This window comes from Aythya marila, assembly GCF_965140915.1.
Source record: "Aythya marila genome assembly, chromosome: 10".
NCBI lineage: Eukaryota > Metazoa > Chordata > Aves > Anseriformes > Anatidae > Aythya > Aythya marila.
The window spans coordinates 17,618,786-17,643,093 of NC_139051.1; the positions used below are offsets into that span (position 1 = coordinate 17,618,786).

Consider the following 24,308-nt stretch of genomic DNA (forward strand, 5'->3'; position numbering starts at 1 on the left):
ATTCCAATGGGTAAAAGAGGAAAAAAAAAAAAAAAAAAAAAAAGGAAGCAAAGATACTATAACAATTTTCTCACTTAAAAGGGATTTTAAGAGAGACTGTCAAGCATCCAGGGCAACTCTCTACCTCTAATATGGGTTGAGCGACAAATTTCAATTTGAAATTAGTTAGGGAGATATTTTATAATTTATTCAAATGGTCATATGGAAGAGCTTCAGCATCAGCTCAATTGTTATTATTTAAGCTTAAGGAACCAGACTGTAATTATCTATATTGTCATTGGCAATTATCTATGATTGGCATATGGAAAAAGCAGTACAGTGTTACAACTGAAAGTGTAGCTGGAAGTCAACACTATTCAAAATGTTTAAAAGAAATAACTATTAAATCATTTTTCGGATGTGTGAAGGAATATACAAATATGTTCTCATAAATACCTTTTACCAGATCTTAGGGATACGTGATAATGAAATATTCTAACAATCATTCTTAAAAGACAGGAAGATAATGCAATCAGAAAGAGGTGAATTTAACCTCCACTAAATTGGTTTTGCTCTCATACCAACAGATCTCAGAGCAGGTTGGTTTACTTTGTTTTCCACATTCCTAATTTCACCTGGCTACTAGAACTCATCATCTGTTCTTCCCAGTTTAAGTGGTTTCAGAATGTTAGAAAAGTAAATTAACATAACTGGGAAATAAGATATATTGTCCTCTGTTTCAGAAAATACTGCCAGTAATAGAAATGCATATATACTTACATGAAGGTTTCTCAAAAATATAAAAATTAATTTAAAGAAAGGTTTGAGAGCACTTAAAAACTTAACCTGGTAAACAGATTAGGCTGTAAGAGATCACATCATGTAATTAAAAAACAGGAATCTTCTCTAAGAACAACAACAACAGACGTTGGAAAAAAAACAAAACAAAACAAAACAGTACAAACGTAGAACGTAGCTGAGGTTTCTAACAAAATAAATAAAGAAATACATGTAAAAAGGTACACTCATGGATAAAGAACTCCAGACAAAAAGAGACTGGATCTGTGTGATGAGTAAACAGGAAACTGGGGACAGAAAAGTTAGAATGGAAGGAGTTTGCTGCCATATGTGAGAGCAGTTACCCTAAATCACTTCTTTGTTCTGAGCTAAGATTAGACATTTCAATAATATAATTCAAAGGAACAGGCTAAATTCTTAAAACCAATATTTTTTTCCATTTTTAGTAGTCTTCTGGATATATACCTAAAGACAAAAATAATTCTTTTTTCTCCCAATAATTACAAAGTTAAAATCTTGCAATACTCTGCATCTAGCATTATAGTATGCAAAATCAAGTCTGAAATTTTGCTTTTCACATTTTAGGCATCTGTTGTTATGCTTTCACTCCATTCATTATACACTACTGTAACGTAGAGAAGTTGTTCTATCTTGCCTGCAAAAATGTCTTTGAAGGACAAAGTGGTCCAAGTCACAGTCTACAATGCAAGTTAAACAAGACTTTTATTTTTTCTTCCCAAAAGTGTTGCAACTTCTATATTCTCTCAGTAGTAAATCATCTATTTTTAGTCTTGTAAATTATCAGGGCTATGTCCCCAGTGAGTTGAAAGTTTTGTGGAGGACTTTGCTATAATTTTTTTTTTACCTCACATTTCACTCACATTTACTAGTGTTTTCCTCACACTGTACTCATTTGAATACAGTGTAAATGATTATTGAAAAAACAAATTATGGAAAAGCAGCTGTAACTGAAAAAGTGAGTTCAGTTGTGACCCAGTATGTACCATTATACTCTAAAAAGCGGAGCTATGGAAAAAACATACTTTGCAAATAAATATATTTGCTCTGTAATAAAAAATACAACATAATTTCAATCATAAATTCCCAATTTAATCAGATTTTCTGCCCTATCTACTCATATTTTTCATGCTCTGGTAAGCTAGTACTCCAAGTTCAACTGCTGGGCCAAAGAAAAATTCAGTAAAATGACAGGTCCACAAAGACAGATGAACGCATAACAGGATGCTCTGGCCCAAACAACAGAAGTTTTCAAATGAAAGTAAGGGAGTCCTCAAGGTGACTTTAGTTCGCTGTAACAACAGTAGGTCACCAAGTTATAGCCTACAGTGTACCAACCTGCTGTATTTTATCATTTATTCATATATATGGCTAAATACCAGAAATCAACATGTCATGTATATTCCCAAGATAACATTTTTTTTTGCTTATACAATGATACATGGAGTAAGAAAATATTAATAATTCGGTTCACAGAGTAAAATCTTGCATAAAGAAATTACTTTAATGGCATCTGATACATACATGTCACATTGAAGAGACACTTGTATATTAGTTTATACTGATGCAAATACAAGTAAGCATACTGTACATGTCAACGTGCTACCAATAACATATTACCATTTGTTACATATACATGATGGACTCTTTAAACAGCATACTATTTTACTTTTGCTCTGCTAATACTGAGTACTCAAAGATTATTACAATACAAATAATAAAAATTTCATTCTGAAAAACAAGTCACAGGAAAGGTTATATATCAACTAACTTCAGTTGTAGTGAATGACAAGTTCCAGTAGTGTGGAAATAGTTTTAATTACTATTTGACACATATTAAAGCCACCAACCAACAACACTCCCTAAAACATTCCCTTTTTTAATCAATTAAATTTTGTAACAAAGAATTTTTAGCAGTGAGTATTTATATCCTAAATTAGAAATACAAGGTTTCTGGCTGCTTTGTGTTTTGTTCCTGACCCAATGTTATTTTTCCTCCATTTCTGATCCAACCAGCTATTTAAATTCACCAGGATGTTTGCACATGTTTCCTAACACACATTACATGTTAACTAGTACATTCTTTTTTACTATTATTATTATTTTTTGGCATTCAACACTTAATATTAAAAAGCAAATTCTATACTACAAACGTCAAGTCATCAGTACTCAGTAAAAGGCCTGTAGCCTTCTATAAAATGACAAATAATCTTCACAGATGATACAGAATGTCATTCCATGACAGAGATTACAATATGACAAAACTGAGAAAGAACTTCTGTATTGATAATGAAGGGTTTCAAGAACACAGTGGGCAGAAGTCCTAACATACTTGAAAAATATTTAACTGAACAATAATGGAGCAATGCCAAACACTAAAAGTTACCAAAGATAATTTTAATTGTTGTAGATATAATAGTGTTCAATGACAGCTGTTTTGGAACAAAAAGGTTATTTCCTGCAAATTATTATAATATTTTTCTCCCAAAATAGCCCCTGATTCACTGCTAAAGTTACCTGGCATTCTCTAATGGTTAGCACAGACTAAAAACCAATTATTAATTTTATTTTTTAAAGATTCTTAAGATCTTAAATGAAAATAATGATTTATTAAAAAGCCTAATAGGAATCAATTCAGAAACGCTGCTGACAAACCAATGGAACTATTTGCATGAGTGAAACATCAATGACCTTAATACAATAGCTATTTCAAAGATCAATAAGAATTAAAGGTACTGCTTCTCTACCTAGCAAAATTTCATGAATGCTGGCAGCACATTTTTGGGTTGATTTGTGATTTAATCAGAGAGCAAGCAGATACCATTTATGTAGTAGAAACTAACTGTCATCTGAGGCCTTTGAGTTTCCATTTGTACACATTTACTCAAAGTAACATTAGAAAAGTATTATGCCCTAATACTACAAATATTTATGTACTTCTTCACTATGCTACTGTCAGGAGTCTCACACTGATTGTGAATCTATGTGTAAAAGTTAGCAGTCAGAGTTGTGTGTGAGCTTATTTTGTTGGAGTATACCAAGGTGGTCACAACTTTCATGAAATAAGAAAAAAGCCCTTGCAATATATTTTGTGAGATGCAAGAAAAGTGTGATTACATTTTATTGGTTTGCTACTCCTTCTGGTGATTCTTTTAGAAATAACATTAATAAAGTTGTATAATTTTAGGATGCTTAGCACTATATTAATATATATTAACTAAAAAGACAAAATAACCCTGCTTTTTAGCCTTTTGTTTTGTTATTGGAAGATATGCAACCTATTACTGCAAAGACTAATGAAGATATTTAATTTAAGATAATTAACTCTCTATAATTGTCTGAACACCTAATTCTCTTTTAGACTTTATGATGTACATCTGCCTTATGTTTGTAAGTATGCAAGTATATAAACCTGATCTACCAGCCATTTGAAAAAGACAGATCATCTCAATTCTCCTCAATTTAAAATCCTCTAGAGTTTCTCTCAGTAATGGAAATCAAAGTTGTGGTAACATCACTGTGAGGTCTGTCCCACAGTGACTGAAATTCTGAGAAACTAATCCTTAAGGCTGGACAGTATACTGGGAGATGCTCTTGATTCAATGACTTTCACTGGGATTTGGCAGTTGCAGTGTATACTGTTTTCCTACAGAATCCTCATTTATTTGAGCGATAGTATTTCTGACATCTATCTGGAGCACCCTGGAGACTGGGTTAAAATATGTAAAAAGCAGGGATTTTAAAAATAGTATTTCAAATTAATTCCATCACAACAATGTATAAAAACTATAAAACAGGACAAAGGTCATAGGAAATGGAAGTGCCAAGCGATCTTCACACAATCCTCCAAAAGAAACAATAGGAGGGGGGGAGTTAATTCTTTTTTAACAATTATGAGGGAGTAAATATCACAAAAACTAACTTTCTCACACTCTTAAAGAGATTATTAAATTCTCTTCCTGAACAAATGTTCATTTTGAAGCTGGAAGCAATGTTCTCTAGATGCTTTAAGTTAAATTTTGGACTTAGGAGTTTTCAGTTGTCTTTACTGGAATCAATGAACTGCTGTGTGAGAAGACGTAGCAAACTACATGAACATTAGAAATATGGGGTTTGATCTGCTGAAACAGTTATATACCAAGTCCATTAATGAGCATAAACAATTGTATAAATACTAATGACTTACTTTAGTAATAAAAGTATTATTCACATTTTATATATGAGCAAAATGAGCCACAGCTAAGTGACTTAGCCAGTGACCCACAGGAAGTCAGTGACACAACCAGGAATAGAACATAGACCTCTCAGCAGCTAGTCCCATGCTTTAACCACAAGACCAGCCACCCTCTTCCCATCTTATATTAGCACAACTGTAAATCTTGGTTGCATCAGCTACTAATTTAAGATGTCTAAACAAGTTCAACTGTAGAAATCTCAGTTTTGAAAGTTTAATGACTTAGATTCATAAATCTCTCTTAACTTAATCACACAACAAATTAGGATAAAATGGTGTTTTTAATAGAAACTTAAAATGACCACAAACTTTTTGTTGCTTTAAAATGATTCCTTCAGAAATAAATTTCTGATGTATTAGAAGATCTGATGGATAGCAGTATACGCTTGAGCTCTTTATTACTACATTCTTTTGTCTGAAATCTGCGTGTGATACAAAATTTAGATCCACCTGATCAGAATGGACTATAACATGAAGACAATATCCTATTACAGAAGAACCAGACAATCCCAGAGAAAACTTATTCTCTTCAAGACAGAAAGAAATCGGAGAAGTTGAGAGTTGGGGAAAGACCAAAGATAATGAATAAACCATTATAATTAGAGGTAGGCAGCCTGGTGTGATCTTGGCTTTACAGAATTTAAAGCAGGCATGATTTGGATTTTGATCTCTTTTTATCTGAGCTTCAAGGTTCAGGAAAAGGAGGATCATTGTTAGTTAAAAGGGTTCTTGTTTTGACCCGCTCAATAGTTATCTACAAAAAATCTGCATTATGCCTAGTCCTATCACTTTTGCTGGATCCAAGGCACAGCATGCTAAAATGCAGTATAACAATACTGTAGGGTGATCTCCAAAGAGAGTCTGGAATCATACCAAGGGTCTTCCAGATGGTCTTCCACCATCACTTATTTCCGTATAAAACTCCACTGATTGCAGTTTAAACTCCTGATTTCCTTCAAGTAAAACTGCATATAGAAAGAATGTGAAAATTGAAGATAGACATGTGGCAGAATATTATGAAATACTTATTGCAAACATATCTTCCCAGAAGACCAAAAACTGCCAGTAAAGAGAGAATAAGATATGCTAATGCAAAATTCTTGTTATCAATAAATGAACAGCAGCTATGTAAATTGAAAAAATACATAACTCAAGATAAAGAAGACAGGGTAACTGTAAAAAATGCAGCAATACAATAGTTTCATAGCTTTCTTAAACCCCTTTACTTTAAAACAATGCAATTTACACAGCCAGAACTGTTCTGACTGCTAGATTTATAGTCACACTGCTGGAGTATGAGATTGCCCTCTAGATGTTACGCTTGGCTAGATAATTTTTCATTCTTTCCAGTATACCGAGATGGGACACACTGTGTGATTTGTGATTTTAAACTTCTGTAATGCACCTGGAGACCTAAAGCATAGACACAATGGAAACATCAAAATAATTAAGTAAATTTGAAACTAGTATATTTGCAGAGACAGGAAGGCGTATACATTTTTCACCTCCGTATCCTTAAAAGATTTCTACCCTTTTCAAGACCTACCTGGCATACCTTAGAATCAGTTGCACAAAAATTCCTTCATTAAGATTGGAAAGAAAAATAAAATTGTTTAAGACAGACTGTTTGGGCCATACCCTTATCCATCCCAAGATTCCAAAAGTACTCTTTCTCATTTCAATGGGACTATTTTTGCTGTATAATTCAAGTCAATCTGCTTCAACTTTTCTTAATAATTAAAATGAATAAATAGTATACACACACCACAGGAATAAAATCTTTTTTTTCAGATGCATCAAACTTCAAAAGATTTACCATTTCTTCCATGTAAAAAGAACTAATTAATCCTTTTAGAACCAGTAAGAAAAATAAAGTAAAATTGATCTTTTCTGAAGACAAGTTGTCATCTAACTTTAAAATCAGAACTGATGTTGAGGCCCTTTGCAACTTGCCTCTGAATTTAGGGAAGAATTGCCCGTGATTCAGGAAGGCCTGAGCCTGACATTTCATTCTTGTTTCATAATGCTTAAGGTCCCAGCCAAACCTGGGAATTCATTCAGATAGCAGGGCAGACAGTCGCCATAATCAAAAGCCTGCAGTCAAACGATGCAAACAAAAGCCGCATGAGAAATTGATAAAGAGATTTCTTTATTATTACCATTTCATTACTGAAAAAAGAAAATCTAGAATTAATTTTAGAAAAGATAATGTATTTGTAGCCTGCTTTCATCAGCAACACAAAAACAATTGGCTTTCTATCTTCCATGAGTGAAAAAAATGACCTTTGTTGATAAAAAAAAGCCAGATTAATTCAAATAATAAATAAGGTGTATTTTTGACTACGAAAGAAAATTTAAGAATTCTTCCCTTGAATCTTCAAATTAATATTAGCTGTCTTTCTAAAAGATACAGGGCACCAAACACTACATAAAAAGCTGTTAAGCAGGAAATCAGATTAAGTAATTTATTTTTCCTTTCCTGTCTCAATCTGTTAAAATGCATATTTACAAAACCTAAGTAATTTGTACATAATAAGCCAATATTACATTTCTGCTTTATATCCTACAAATTCTTTTCAAAGGATGAACTTGTTAAAACAGCACAATGCTTATAACTTAAAGAAAATTGTATAGTATTTGTAACAATTCTCTGAAAGCTCGGTTTGGTTGATTTCTTTGGGCTGAGTTGGATATGTCTTTATTCCACACATGGAATTTAATTCAAAGTATTATTTATGTGTGCATGCAATTTTATTACAATTAAAAGTAAAATCTAAAGTATGTTTTTTTTTCCTGCTTTACTTATGACCTTATTAAAAGTCTAGCATCAAAGTCTGACTTTATATTCACAATCAGATGTTTATTAATACCTGCCATTTTCTGGAATGCTCCCAGTTTCATGGAGTTTTTTAAAATGTGCATTTTAAAGTCCTGAGTTTTTGAAGAGCTCCTCTGTTAATCAGACAAATTAAGGGGGTATATTCTCCAGTAGTTTGCACAGAGAACAGTGTTGTTTCTGTTCTCAGCAGAGCTAAATTTGAACTCTGTGGAGGTGTCCAGCTAAGATCCTTCTTTTAATATCCTATTGAAACTTTACATAAGATATTGTTGTAAAGTGGTTAGAAATAGTATTAAAATAGGTATTTAAACCTCTTTTATTGGTATATTATTTTTACCCACATTTGCCTGTTTATTCATCCATGGCATCTTGAGCTAATTCTGAGGTTTTGTTTTACTTGTTTTCAGTCCCTGGCTTCTAATTCTGAGTCAGCGTACTACTGAATAGGTATTACTGCAGTAAGCCTAATAAAAAAAAAAATAATAATAATAATAATAATAATGAAGAAAACAAACAAAAGATTTCCACTTTTCTAGAGCTAAAAAATTCCAGATGGAAGGAAAATAGAAAAAAAAAATCCTTTATATGTCAAGGCAGAAGTAATGCTTGCTTCAAGCCCATACAAATAGATAATTCTCATAAAAATTAACACGAGGCTTCAAGCCTCTACAGAGATTGTTCTCATAAACAAAAAGCTGTAGGCAATGTTAGTATCTATAAGTCAACCAGGTATTTTGACGTATTCAACTCTAATCTATAAATTGCCTTCAGTATACAAATAATAAAGCAAACGGAGACTCTCTTTCAAAATGCCTGATGACTAAGAACCATAATGAGGCAAATTTAGGATCCTCTGAATCTTCTAATGATGTCCAATAGATCAAGGGTTTTTAAAGATAAACTGTTGTATCCTGGGGCATCTTGACTTACAAGATGACTCTCTGAAGAAGGTTGTTGATCTTATGACTTACTTTTAACATCTAACTTCTATTTAAAAGAATCTAAGGGTGAAATGGAAGGAGGTGACATGCTTGTTTGAACTTGCTCTGTCTTGAGACTTACTGAGCATAGTCTATACCGCTTCTCTCTGCATGCCTGAGAGGCAAGGGGAGGGGGGGGTCTGTAGCTAAAAAAAGTGGGGGAAAAAAGAATTTCATTTACCTCCGTTACTGCTAAGAATCTTTTCAGAAAAGCATTTACTCCTGCCACAGTAGGATGCAAACTGACGTGAGGTGACCAAAGCAACTACCCGCAGCGCAGAGAGGAGTTAGCTGGAGGAGAATGGGAATGCAAAAGAGAAAGCAGTTAGCAGCCGGAAAAACTAAATTTTCAGTTACAGGAGATTACAGGGAGCAGAGATCAAATTCCAGATCCACTCCAGGGCCCGCGGTCTGCCCTCACGCAAGGTACACGCTTGTGATTTGGCTTAACGGGCACGGACCCGGAGGGAACCGGCTCGGGTGAACGGACGGGGTCTGACGGGGAAGGGCAGGGGAAGGGGAAGGCGCGCCTCCTCCTCCTCCTCCTCACCCTCACTGACCCGTTCCCTCTCCGCGTCCACCACCTCTCCCGTCCCTCTGGGTGCTCGCCCGCCCCGGCGGCCGCAGCCGAGCCCCGCACCTCAGCCCCTGCCCCTCCCCGGAGCCCGCCACCGGCCTCGGCTCCAGCCCCGACCCGCGCAGCGCCCCGAGCCCCGGCCCGCGGCGTCGGCTCGCCCCTGGGCGACGGCCGGGTGGGCCGGCGGGGGGCGGCGCAGCGGCGGGGGAGGCGGCGCCTGGCCGGTAGGATGGGCCGGGCCGGGGAGTTTATCCCGCTGGAAGGGAACAGTGTCCCCGGCTGAGACTTGACAGCACCAGGTCAGTGCGGGCTACCGGGGGAGGGGAGGAACCTTCCCCTGAGGTGAGGGGGGCGCGGGGACAGCCGCGGGCTGAGGGGGGAGCCGCGGGCTCCTGAGGGGCGCCGCGGCTGGGGGCGAGGAGGGGCTGAGGGGAAGCGCCTGGGGCGGGAGCGGAGCAGCCCCGGCGTGGGGACAGGGCTCGGGCTCGGCCCCGGGGCGGGGGGAACCGAGCCGCCGGGGATGCTCGGGGACCGGGCGGGCTTCGAGGGCGAGCGGGCTCCCAGGGGTGCTCCCGGGGCTGAGGGGCGAGGAGGGGGAGTTCGGGAACGCGGGGCACGGTCCGGGGGGGGCGGGAGGGCTGCCGGGACACGGCTCCGCTGCCGGTGGGGGCCGCCTGAGGGGACGGCACGGGGCGGGCACGGGGAGCCCGGTGCGCCGGGGCTCCAGGTGCGCCTTGCCGGGCTCGGGGTCCGGGGGCTGGGGTTTGGGGTCCGGGGGCTGCCGCCCCTCCGGGGGGGACCCAGGGGCCATCCGCTGCCCGCCGGGATGGGGGCACCGCGGGCAGGGCGCAGCCCGGTGCTGCGAGAGGAGAGCGGGGCGGCCGGGGAGCTGCTGGCGCTCACCTGGCCCCGTTCGCGTAATGAATGAAGAGCGTTGGTTGGCGGTTTGGGTTTTTCTTCATTTTATTATTTATTTCTCAACCGCAGAAAGTCAGGGAGCCTTCCTGAGCCTGCAACAGCCGAGATGCTGTGTTGAAATGTGTTATGTCTTGATGGCATGCCTCAGGTTCGCAGGAGCATTTTGTAATCTTCCTGGTGTCATTTCTCTCCAGGGTATTCTACAACTGGAGAGTGCAAGTTCCTGTGGTGTTGTAACTTCACGGCACTGTGTACACATGACCATACAATGCTGACTTAACAGTGATGTATTTATTAATAATCAGTGACGTAAGACTGGTATTTGCTCTGATGGAAGGCTCAGGAAATTATCAATTTCTCCACGTGCTGTGGGCTCTGGGTTCCTTTAAATCAGAAGGATCGATTACAGCTCTCCCCGAAATACCTGAGGCCGTGGGCTAGCCTGGTAGTCGTGACCTGCTGCCCCATCTCTGAACAAGCTTTTGCTGTGGAACATGGTTGTAGCGTTCCACTTAAAAATGAGTAGCCAAAACAAAAATATATAAATATGTACATTGCTGGTAGCAACTATTCCATAATTTAATCAGTAATTTAGCTTTTAAAACGTTACTATAGTTTGTTACTAGTTAACTAAAATTTTCCAGTGTACACCATGTATGACATATGATACTCAGTGCTGTCCATGGGAGTGAACTTTCCTCTGTTGTGCTCCCATTAATATCAAAATTTATTGTGTGAAGTGGTGTTTGACATCATTATTCTTTTGGCTGTCACAAAAAATAGCTTCAAAAATTGTGTAGAGATTTAATTATAAGATTAAAAGAAATCTGTCTAAGCAGTGTGTTAAGGCATGTGGTGCAATATAAGCATGAACTTGTCAAGGGGAGAGAAAATTGAAAAAGTAATTGGCATGGAGTTTGAATGATAACCAATCATAGATGTAATTCAAAGGTTTTTTTTACACAGGCAGTACTTGAATTTGAATGTTCTTAGGCATCAGTTTTGTAAAATATCTCATTAACTAACTAAAGATAGTATGTGTTTCTTAGCAATGCCTCCGTGTCAGGTTCCTGGACATTACAACTTATTACACGTCAGCACTCAATGAAACTTCCATTACAATATGGTCATTACACAAATAATTTTTTCTCCTCCAAAATGCATTTATATTTCATATAGTGAAATATCACAAAAAAATGAAGGTGGCAAGATATTAGAAATTAGCTGATGAACATTGAAGCTATGCCTCTTTTAGCTTTCCCTATGATACTGATTAAAAACATCCAGTATCAATACTGTTTCTATGTCCGTCTCTTTTCTGTGAATTTTTGGAGACATCCATAAGTCCATTTCTAAATCAATAAAACAAATTTAGGTCCCACATCAATTACTAGCACTGTAATTTAGTACTTCTAGCAGTGGCTCATAAAATGAATTTTGAAGAAAGTTATATGGAAAAAACAGGAAAAAGTTTAAAAGTAGAAAGAAAACTGCCTTGTGAAATGATGGATTAAATAATGAAACGTATCTATCATAGGTTTTTTCCGTCTTGATTTCTGAGGCTTCCTTTTTGTTTTACATGTATGTTCTGTTCAGAGTGGCATCAAATATATTTACTAGCCAGTTTTTGTAGCCTAAATGTGAATTGTTAGTTATGCATATTTGATATTTGGAATTTGAGGATTTTTACTTTTTTTTTTGTCACAAGAATTATCCCGATACTATCTTCTGGCATACAGTAAAACAGTTTCCAGTGCAGTTACTCAAGAGAAATTAAAATACAATTATAAGTTCTCTACACTGGGTACTTTTGAAGTCATGGACACAACACTCTCCATTAGTTGTTGTTATTAGTTTCATTTTTAAATCACTGGTAGACTTATTTAATAACAGACTCTGTCCCAACTTAGCATCATATTAGATGAGTGCTAATTACTCTGTACTGTGTTTCCATAATGATCTATATTTTTTAATGTTAGGGATCTATTTTTCATGTACTTTACAGCAAGTGTTCACTGCGTGTCAGTTAACTTTTTGTGGCCTGACAAAAGAAAAAGTTAGAAATAACACAAAGCAAGAGAGCATTGTTATACTCAAGTCCTGCATACCCATGCCACAAACAGAAGCTGGGATTTCCCAGTAGCAGGTCAGTTCTTAAGGATTTAATTTAACTGCTATGGATCACTTGGAAAAAATCCCTACTGCCACCTCTTTTTTTGCCTGCAGAGGCTTTCCCAAGACTGAACAAAAATGAAAGAGCCGTAAGATTTGTCTTCAGATATTCAGATTCCCATGAGCATGAAACATAAATTGAATCCTACATTAAATGATAAACTTCTTGCCTTTCTCTCACCAGTTCCACACCACCAACTTGGCCCAGTGGTGTCGTTTTTTTTCTTCTTTTTTTTTTTAAATGAAATATAGTTTGTCTTTTTAAGTTGTTATTTTTCACTCCTCTCACACGACAAGACAAATATAAACCTAAATCTTTTGCTTTTTTTTTTTTTTTTTTTTTTTAATTCAGGAGGGGAAAAAAAAAAAAAGGCAAGGCCTGATCTGTAGTCTGCATATCTCAAAGCTTTCACAGAACTTAAGACAACTTGATCACACTCAAACTTTCTTCCCCCTTTTGAACTCACCTTCCAGCATATTATTTGGTCTGTTTCTCCACTCCTGAACCACTCAGGAATTGAGTGCTTGAACTGAATTGAACTAAACAATTGCATCATTCTCCAATTAAGATTTGTGATATATGAACTACATAGATATTTTTAATTACCTGTATTGAAGTAATGCCTAGCAGCCCGGTCAAAGTTTGGGCCATTTGGTACTCAGTCAAACAAAAAGGTTTTCCCTGTCCTTAATACCATGTGATCTATGAAACGAGAATGCAAATAGTTACATATTTGCAATGGAGACACAATATAGTAGTGAGATTGATGCAAAAATTGTAATTTACACTTTCAGTGTTTCAATTTATGCTCATAACAGTAACAGATTCTTACATTGGTAACAGACTCTAAACTGTATAATTACAAATGGAAAAAACTAAGGTATATTTGTTACAACAAATGTGGTAACTTTCAGCAAAAGAAGATTTCCAAGCAGCACCTTACTATCTATTGCTGTTTCACTGGCCTTCACTGTAAATAGGCAAAAGAAATCCTACTTAGAAAGGAGGAAGATAGGTAACTACCTCAAAAACCAGGTTGTATGTTTCTGGAATCAACTACCAGATGATGCTTTGTGGACTTGCATAAGCCACCCCCTTCCCTCATGACTAAGCAGATCACCTTCATGCCATGCAGTCTGCACATTCAGGACAAAGTCTATGAATTCAAGTCTATGAATCCCAAAGTCTACTCTGCTGGTTGATAATTAGCAATTTAAAAAACACAAAGCTTACGTAGCTTTCTGTATGTATGTTCAGGCACAAGTGTGCTTGATGAATGCCGTGATGAATGTATATGTATTGTTGTGCACATACTTGGAGGGCATATGTGTGCGCAGGTAACGTATTAACCCTATGTTATGGAAAGACTTCCTGCTTATCTCAGTGATGTAGAAAATCTATATATAACATGAGATAACACACTGTGATAAATATTGGACAATATCCAAACGGAGAAATACAGAGAACATTCCACTGTATCAAAAAAAGGTCACGTCAGTTTATTGGAAGATGCACAGAGGCTAGAAAAGAAGTCCCGGCTTCGTTTAAGTCAGTGGAGGTTCTGATGTTTCAGTAGGGTCAGGTTTGCCATCTACGTGCAGTGTTTGAAATGTCCTGTATGCAGCTTGCTACAACTACTGAAGTCAGTCGGTGGTTTTAGTATACAGAACATAGAGGGCCCAACTCTAAATGAGTTGCTGTTTTCCCAGTGAGACTAAAAGGCTGAAATGAAATAACCGTGAATATATATTACAGTAAAAACCCTAGGTTTTTGTTTGTTTGTTTGTTTGTTTGTTTTTAATGGTTTAAGAAATGTAAGTAAAACAGGAATGATATATTTCTCTTGCTTTTGTTCTAGAATTTGTATGATCACTTTCTTAAAGTATTTTAACTGTAAGTGAAATACTGACATTTTGGTACAGACTTTACAGTTGGGATTAGTTTATTCCAGGCCCTCAAATTAGGCATGTGTCTGAGGTCTTGTAACAGCTATTAGGAGAGGAAAACATGAAACTTCATGCTGTTTTACGGATCGTTGGTGATGATAATTCCATGATCTCCATGGGGGAATTGTGTCTTTCCTCTTTATCACAAATTTGATTGTGACATATTTTAGACTCCCTTCTGCCAGAATCCTATTCCTTTTTTATAGGGAACTTCCGGCTACAATTCAACTGACTTTACCTGTGTGCGTTTCTATAGTTATGAACATGAGATTTTGCGTACAGTTTTAGCTGTCCTGTAAGACTTATATAGAATAAGTGAGAGGGATGGAAATGTTCTTATTGAGTCTCGTGTTTTTCCACTGAGTTTAAGCACATTACTTTTCAGAGAATTTCATATTTGCACAAAGTAGCCCTGCCCAATTATGATCTGGTCTTAAACTTTTTACACAAGATGTGATTACAGTACATTGCATAAAACAGGATTTTATGTTATAATATTGCATTGTAAGTCCATAGTACTTGTGTGTTTGTTTAGATTTATTGAACAGAGGTGTTGTGTAACTGCTGTAACTATTCACAGTTGTGCAGCAGCAATTCTGAAGTTTGGGAGGCTTTCAGCTTAGGTTGCTATCTCTATACAAATAGAGTGATATATGTTCTTCATATTTATGCTAGGGGAATATTTTGATGTTTCTCAACCATGGTGGTTTGAAACATATGTCAGACTACCAAAAGAGTCAATCTGTTACACCAAAAAAAGGAACTATGAAAAGAAAAATGTTAATTACAGGCTTTAACACTCACACCAAGATCTTCTAGTAGGGGTGGTCAGAAAAACAGGTTTTACTACCTAGGCCTGGTGCTTTGTGGTGCTATCTAATGTGGGGGCTTGTGGAAAAATGCAGCCACTTCTATTTACTGCCTTTCATAACGCACATATTTCCTCATGGTAGGTTTAGGTTCTGACTTCTTTATGTCTACAGTAAATAACACTCAAGAGTTTATCCTTTCATCTTGAATATGTTTTACTTGGAGTTTCTGTTCATTCTTCCCTACAGTAGTATTTCAGCTACAAAATTTTATATGAAATCTCAGATTTTAAGCTTAGTAGAAGCTTGTTAGAGTGTGGTATCTTGCTAAATTGATTTCTAATCCTACCTAAGAATTTGAAAAATATAAAGCCAAATTTTATTTCTAGTTACACCCAGAGATACCTGTAGATAAGTAAGTACAGCAGTGCGGGAGGGCAAAAGGGTGCTTTGTTTGCACAGAATTTTATCTGTTTTCTCTAACCTTATTCAGGACTATATTTGATTGAATCATGAGAAAATTTGAAGAGGCTGAGTTGCTCGTTCCCTCCAGAACAATGAAAATGTCTGTTGTTTGCTTTCTAGCTTGTTGGATATGTGAACCAAAGTTATTTCACTGACCTAGGAATGTAGCTGTTCCTCAGAATCTGCTGAAGTTAACTACTGACAGTGGATGGAATTGCTTCTTGGAGAACTAAGTTCTGTTAGATTGCTACTGTGTTTCGTCTTTATCTCCTGGATGCCATCATTTGCATTTAAACTATGCGTATCTAACAAGCCTGATTTGTGCATTAAGACATGTTAATATGTATGATTTTTAAATGATTAGAAATATTATGAATAGCAGTCTAATACTTTATTTATTTTAAATATCCCATAGTAACAGTCAGCATAAAGTAGCTTGGCAAATGACTAACATATTGTAAAACTCATAAGAAAGTGTAGATTTTTGATGTTTTTGCCCAGAACATGATTAAAGAGGATGGAAACAAAAGTTCTGCAAATGTGCTTTCACTTTCAGAATTTCCAGCTGTTGCTGAAGATGTTTGAGATGATAAACAAGATGAAACTAGGCTATATTTAGAACAAAAGGATTTAGCATTAAATCAGTTCTCTGAATGAAATAATCACTATTTAAAAGTGGGGGTCATTTCTTTTCTGGATTTTTTTTTAATTTTTTTTTTTCTATTTTTACATTCATTCCAGAGTTAGTGCCAGAATTGCTAAATTAGCCCGGAGTAGGTTATTTAGTAAGGATCTCAGCTAAGTATGAATTGTTGTGATTAACTGTAGAGTAAGTTTCATCATCAGTATTGCAAAAGGTTACTATCACAGGTACTGAAATTAAAATAGGGAATTTAAAAAGTGGCATTGAAAATTTACTTTGAAGGTTCCAGATTTTTGACAGTGGTTTTAAAGCATTTCTCATGGTTAAGACAATGCAAAATAACTTCCCCAAAAAACTATGGAAGCTTAGTTTTTGTTCCTAGATCACTTTTTTGTTATTGTGATGTGTGCACTTAAAAAATGCAAGCAAATTTTACCCTTGCTTCCCATGTTTATCTTTCCAGTTGATCTTGGTTCTAGTTTTCAAGCTTCTTGGAGTATTAGTTATGATAGGAGTTTGCCTCTTGTCTTGAAGTGGTTAATTGTTTTTGTGATGCAGAGAAGAACATCATGGCATGATGAATAAGAGACCCCAGAGGGTTCCTTGCACAGTTTCCTTTGGGTACTGCCCAAAGACTTGTTCTCTGGGTCTGCCTCATGTGATCAGGCTGGCTAACTTTACCCAGTTAAATTGGGTGCGGCGGATGTTAATTATGTTCACAATATCTCATTTAGTGTTTTGGTTTTTTTTTTCAGTAGTCCAGCACCTTGTATAGAATACACATTTAAAATCATCGCATGGGTTCAGGTTATTACTCAGCCTAGATAGGATGAAACATCAAGTTATGGAAGTTACTTTCTGACGGATAATTAGATTCAAGGAAGGAATTTTCTTAGATCAGGATTACTGATTTCATAAGGAATAGTGATTATAGCATAATTGATGTAGGCAGGAATTCTTGACAATTCTTGAAGAAGTACTAGAAAACCCTTCTGTATCAAGATCTTATTTTTCCCCTGGTAAAGATATTTTCTTGTAGACACATCTTGAAAATTTTGGGATTGAAAGTCTTAATCCAAAAACACACTTTTCCCACAAACACATCTTTGTGTTTTAATTTATATATATATATATATATATATATATATATATATATATAACAATTAAGCATGCTGATGTCATACTGCATAGTAAGTGCCTCATTATGAAACGAGCCTGCGTCTATCAGTCTACCATTGTTTCCACTGTTCTCTGCATTGGAATACAGAATCTGTCAAATTTTTAAGGAGTCACAGTTTTGTTAAGATGTTTTTATGCAAGTCCTCTGCATTGTACATAATATGCTGTTTCATCTTTTTGTGACGTAATACTGAGGATGTGGAAGTCATGTGCACTTTCCATTCTTTTTTGGGTCATCAGGGTGCCACTATTAAGTAGGTGGGAGATCAAATGAAAACCCAGAAAAATACCCTGTACACTCTGTATCTTTTTCTCTCTCTCTTTTTTTTTTTTTTTTTTAATAAGAAACAATATTATCAACAAAGTGTTCTGCTTTGCAAACAAAACTATCCACAACAACATTTATGCAATGACATGTGAGATTAAGGCACTGACTCTGTGGTACAGTGGAGCAGTTAGATCTGCAATAGAGGCTACTGCTGGGCAGTACGTTTTAGTATCAGTGCAGTGGGGGACTAAGACGGGGATGTAAGGCCAATGTGGGCCCAGAAGAGAAGAGAGTTGAGGAAAAGTGAAAAAGCTGTCCATAATGAATGTTAGGAAAGGAAATTAAATAATTCATTTATTTATTTAATTAAAGGAAGGCAGTGAGAATATTGGCTAAGACTTTGTCCTTTTGCTTGATTACTTTAGCTCTTTTGATGTTTGCCAAATAAGATATTAAAAAGCAGGGAAATTCTTTAACAATACAGATGTTTGAATTTCTTTCTCAAAGTTTAAAATTTATTGTTGGAACCTTCTTGATCTTGAATTCTCTCTAGTCTCTTATGAGATTTTCAGCTTTTCTTGGTTTGAGATATGCTGACAATGCCATAAAGTGGTCTTTCACTGTATTTTGGCATCCTACTCATTGTTCTTTTTCTGCCCAAGTTCTGTTTTTTAAATCTAGGCTTATTTATTACTCCTTTGAGAACAGGAACTGTCTGATATGCTAACAACAAGTGACAGCTTTCCTGTCACTAAGGACAGGAGAACAGGCAGTGAATATTGCTGAAGTCTGAGGTAAGTTTAGAATAACAATAACTTGTACATACGCTAAATTTGATATACTGTAGTGTGACTACATTCTCTGACGCAGGCTGTGCAACGGATTCCTGTCTCCACCCCTATCCACTAACAGGAAGGCATAGTGTAATGTTATAGAGCATGTGGCAATACTACATTTCTTCTGAAGCTTGACCCTTAGACAGGAGGGTATCTTTTCTGTTGTCACTGATGAAACAACTATACTGTGAATCTCCTTATAATGCCAGAATGAATGGATATAAACAAAAAATTAAAAAATAATAATTATATATATTTTTAAATAAGGTGGACATGAAAACAGTGGGAGATAGTAGGGGCATCTCTCCATTTCCTCCCCAAATCTGCATTTTGAAGAGAAGAATAAAGGGAGGAAAAGGTTTGAGGTCAATAACATGAGAGACTCAATGTAAGAGGGAGAGACAAAGTATAGAAAAACATTCATTGTCCTTGAAGGAAAGCAAAAAAAAAAAAAAAAAAAAAAAACAAGGAGGAAGAAGAAATTCATTCAGATATGGTTGCCACTTCCCTGACAATTAGTCCAGGAAGGGCTAATGATCATAGTGACTATACCTGGCATTTACTCTATAGGAGAAAGGAATTCTTTGGAGTTTGAAATTGCAAGATTTATAGTGCACTCATTTAACAACTAATATGGAAATTAAATTAAGACAATGTGGGCAAAATACTGAGCAAAACTGTTTTCTGATTCCAGTATGTCATATAAAGTCCTGTATAACTCAAAGATGGCATCTTCTGGATGAGACTTTCTGAAATTGAATTGGGGGGAAAAGAGGAGGAAAAAAAAAATAAAAAGGAAAATATCTGGAAAAGATGAGTTTTATATTAGGAAGAGATACTGGCAGACTCCCCAGAATGTTTCTGCCTTCATCTTCTACAACCGTTTATTCATTAACAGGTTCCTGTATGCCCTTTGAGGATGTCCACTCCATTTGAAGAATAGTCAGTTTTCTTCTACAACTACAATGGGGGCTTTTAGTTCTACAACTATAGGATTGTTTTAGCTCATAGTAACTAGGGGTGATTTCGGGGGGCTATTGTATCCAGTATATGTTGTTACCTCTTCTCAGAGCAGGAGAATCTGATGAGGTAAATAATAAGCAGTTTCCTGCTGTAATATTGCCAATTCTATGTTGTAGATTTTTGAAGCAGCAAAATATTTCTTATGCTTTCATATGACATTAAGATAGATAGGTAAATGCTTCTGTTAGATGGTAATTACAGGAAATTGATAATTTTACTCATTTTGTCTGTAAGGATGAAGAAAGTAGCTTGTATTTTAGAACTTTCCCTCTCTGCCATTTCCTTCTGGCACAGACACAATGTTTTGCTGGAATGAAACGACAGTTTGGGAAAAATAGTTCAATACATTTTATGTTAGTGCTCAATAAAAGGGTGTACAAAGGAAATGCATATTTATATCTCATAAATGGTGAGATTTATGAGAGTTCTAGAGGGTTATTCACATTCACACTGATGCTGAGTGCCTTCAGAATTGTATGCTTCCCCTTCCTGAAAGCTAAGACTACTACACACGTTGCCAGCTCTCAGGCAGATAGTAGCACCACATTTAGGAAAAACTCTGATAAAAAATTAAATTACACAGTGAATTTGAATGGGGGAAAAAAAAGAAAAAAATAAAAAAGGCATTTATACTCCCTGGACTCAGGGACGTCTAAATGAACTCAAAGGCTAGATCCATACTATTAAATTAAGAGATGCCATAACTTGTGCACAGGCTCAGGAAGTGGATAGTTAAATGGCTAAATTATCAGAATTGTCCCTGGTCCAGTTATAGCTCAGCCAACAGTAATTCAAGTGCTTTCAAGAAACACTTTGAGAGTGAGCATGGACAAGTGACCATTCACAACAGGACTTTAAGTGAGTCTACCCCATTTTGAGAATGAAGAGACAAATACAGCCAGAGTACTCTTCAAATACATCCTGGTACTCTTCAGTTTATTAGTATAGCTGAAACTAAATGTCTCTCAATTTGTTATAATTACTTTTTAAGTTTCCTCCTGCCAACAGAACAAGATGAGCTGTATTTGATGTTCCATTCATAGATTTTTAGCCCTAAAAATTAATAAATCATAAATTGGAGATCTTTCACCATAAGTTTGCAAACTTACAAAGAAGAAATAGGAGTTGAATACCTGGAAAAATAGAGGTAGTAGACCATTGGCATTTATGTAAAGAAAATCTATATGCCATTTATTTTATGTTGTATGTCTGTTTGGCTGAACAGAAATGAAAGAGCATATGACATAAAGCCCAAACTCTTTAAAAAAATACTCCCAACGTTTTTTTCTAACTCCCAGTGAAAGGTCAGGCTGTTAGCAGAGCTTGTTTTGCATGATGACAGAGTTCTCTCTATACATATACATCTTAGGTATCTGTCCTGAGCAGATGTTACTAAAATGTGTTTATATGACATGGTCATTTTATACTCTGGAAAATATGAAAATTAAACAAAAAAATAAAATTATGTCCTACTGTCCATTCCAGGAATTACAGATAAACACACTAACTCACCTTTAGAGAATACATTACAACCTGTTTGCTCTGAAAATTCCTTTTGGCTCAAGTGAAAGTACACAGTGCAAACAAAGTTATGAAATGTGTACACAAGGTGTGAGAGTAGATGGTTCTACTTGTGTATAACTTTATGGGTCTGATCCTTCAGGGTAGTCAATGCAATCTGACCTTTACACTCATCATCTCATCGATTTGAATGAGATTACAAATGAATATTAGAATCAAATCAAACCACTTTATTTTCCCCATTAGTATCAATAAATGACAGCCAAGGTTTTATTATTATTATTAAATAGAAAGCACAGAATGGTAAAATCTAAACAAGATGAACACATCTTAAGAGTTGAACATTTAAGATCTAAAATATTTGACAATGTGACCACTATTTTAAATTTCATTTCTATTTTAAAAGCTGATAAATATTTTGATAGTTTAAAGGATTTTAACAATGTCACTGTTGATTCAGTTAAAGGAGCAGAAGATAGCATATTTTATTAAGATATAACAAAGATATGGCAAGGAACTACTATAGGTAATTAAAAAGAAAAACCGTTCCAGAAGAAATACAGAGTAAGTTAGCATAGTACTCTTCAAAAATATTTCTATAGCTTACTAATAAAAATATTATAAACAGAGACAGAAAGCATAAAATAAGATGAAAAATATAATATTTTAACTTCAAATAAATGACTTTAAATCTCAAGAATAGCAAGTAGAAAATTTTAGGCCTTAACATTGTCTTAAATATGGGTGACTGGAGATGGAGGGCATGGGGAAGCGCTGCATGAAAACTGTTTACACAGAAAAATACCCCAGGGTTACTCAGCATTATTCTTAATTAGAGAGTAATTTTGAAAGTAACTTTTAAAAACAAGCCAGTGCTGTTTTTAACCCACCACAAACTGGATTAAGTCACTATCCTGTTACATGCAGTGTACGCAGCAGCATGACCACAGCCAGTCTAAACTGGATCAGGAAGAGTAATCCAGAAATGCAAAGTTCCCAAAGATCATTTCCTGTTTTCTGAATCTTGAAGGCATATTTTTTCAAACTGCTGCTCTCACAAAGATTTTCCAAAGTGTATCAATTAAAAATTAAAATGCACTAAAATAATTAAAAAAAAAAAAAAAAAAAAAAAAAAAAAGAGGATATCTGGTGTGTTTATGTCAAATCAAATTCTTCAAGTGATTTGTAATGAAGGCAAGAGTAGCACAGAAGGAAAATAAAGGAAATACTATGTGCATTATCCTGACTGTTAAAAAAGTATTATTCCTTCAAATTCTTATACAATTTGTTCTATGAACAGTAGAATCAATGAAACTAACTTCCTGTGGATATGGGTTTTTTTTTTTATGGATTTTCACTTGGATTTTCTGCTCCTTATTACAGGGTGAGCTCAAACTGTTGATCTTTAAGTGGTGACGCTAACAACAATTTAGGCATGTTTTGATAAAACCCCTCTACCCTGGAGTCATTCTGACTGAAATAAGCCAGTGTTTCCAAAAGCTATTGGGAGTGAATAGAGAAGGAACAATAAAGGCACACATTAGGGAACAGCAAGTATTATCAGTCTTCTTTCTTTGGGATTGCATTTATCAATGAGAAATTAGTATTTTAAAAGTCATTATTTAAATCACAGTTAAATACCTATTAATGCTTTCGTAATATGGTTCAAATTGCAATTGAATCTAAATTCTGAGTACTTTTAGGATCTGCTTGCCATCTTCTGAAGCGACTGAAATATGGAACTTCTTAGAAAGACCTTTCACAATGAGAGACTGTATCTTAGCATTACCACAGGGAACTGGAAGCACCAGAAATCCCATGGTCAGATATGTTCCCTTTTGGTAAATTAATCATGACTTCTGGAGAAGAAGGCATAGAAAAACAGATAAATGTTTTCAGTTTATTCTTAATTACTTTTTCAGTCTTTTGAAATTTCTTTTCCTCTGTATTTGAACCACCAATTGTTATACAAAATAGTTCCAAATAATAAATTCATAAAGCCTGAAGCTTTTTCAAGAGAACAAAAAAGCTGCAGATTGTGGCCTCTGGTAGAGTAAATTTCAGGGTTAATTTATAACTAAAGCAAATGTATCTATAAAAACAAGAAAAGTTCCATAATAAATATGTTAACAAATGACAAGAAAAAAGAGGCTTGATAAAAGATAACTGAACTTGTTTGGCACCAGTGATTTTATGACTGAGGAATTCAATTATAGGTGTGTTGGGAGTACCAAATCACAATTCTTTAAATTACTAATGGGAAACAAAGCTCTTTATCATGCTCTGAATATGTTCACATGAAATGTTCAGTCCTGCCCTCTGTAAATAAACTTCTGGTGCCTACGCTAGGCATCTGCATTGAGACTCTGTGTCACCAGAATAGAAAAAGATAGGTGATTTCTGTTGAATCACTTTTCAAAGGTGCCTGCTGATACACTCTTCTATTAGAAGTTAGGTTAGCCAACAGATTTCATCCTGTAAATTTGCACTTCTCGGCTTGTATTTTTTCTGTTATTATTTGCATTTTTCTAAAAACTCTGTGGATTTGTTTGCAGAAAAGTTTTATCAGCGTACTCTACAGCTCTATGCAGTAAATCTCATCAGTTTGGATTTGTTTACTGTCTTTGTCAGATACATACGCTTCATGGAGGTCTTTAACCAGTAATGTAGATAATGACTTTGTACTTACACAAGAGAGGCAGATTAGCCTTGCATCAATTGCAAATTAACTCCCACAGTCTGCATATAATCTAAAATGTTTTTAAGACTGTCTGCTACTTGCTTGTTAGAGTAGTAAACCAATACCTCTTGTCCGTCATTGAAAGAGGAAGGGCTGCTTCTTGAAATGCAAATTTAACTAATGGGGACATTGCCTTGTTAACTAACTGCTGTTGCAGGAACACTTAAAGGACTGCACTTTGATCGTATGCTGAAATTACAGCAGACAATGTGCATCACTGCTATGAGTTGCAGACAGTATTTCAAGTTTTGTCTAAATTCATTTTCTCTAAGAAGAACTTCCTTACAGATTAAAACAGTTAGGACTAATCTGAATCTTTATGGGTTTTGGTGGCCTTATCATTGCTATCACATTCAAATATG

At 36.0% G+C, this 24,308-nt stretch overlaps 1 protein-coding gene and 1 long non-coding RNA gene across 3 annotated transcripts in view; one reads left to right on the top strand and one right to left on the bottom strand.

Annotated features, from left to right (window-relative positions):
* Nucleotides 1-2,278: 2,278 nt before the first annotated feature.
* On the bottom strand, nt 2,279-9,432 carry LOC309881697. The gene is made up of 3 exons (XR_014318170.1): nt 9,409-9,432; nt 9,030-9,139; nt 2,279-5,994 (listed from the first exon to the last, which is right to left on the bottom strand). It is a non-coding gene; the product is annotated as an uncharacterized lncRNA (long non-coding RNA).
* Nucleotides 9,433-9,597: 165 nt separating this feature from the next.
* Nucleotides 9,598-24,308, top strand: part of PPARG (peroxisome proliferator activated receptor gamma) — a 60,943-nt gene continuing 46,232 nt past the window's right edge. Inside the window, exon 1 of one of the 2 annotated variants that reach the window (XM_082767944.1) lies at nt 9,598-9,724. The gene's annotated coding sequence lies outside the window, so the exon portion shown is untranslated. Of the gene's footprint in view, nt 9,768-24,308 lie in introns of both variants that reach the window. The other variant, XM_082767945.1, reaches the window with a different exon arrangement.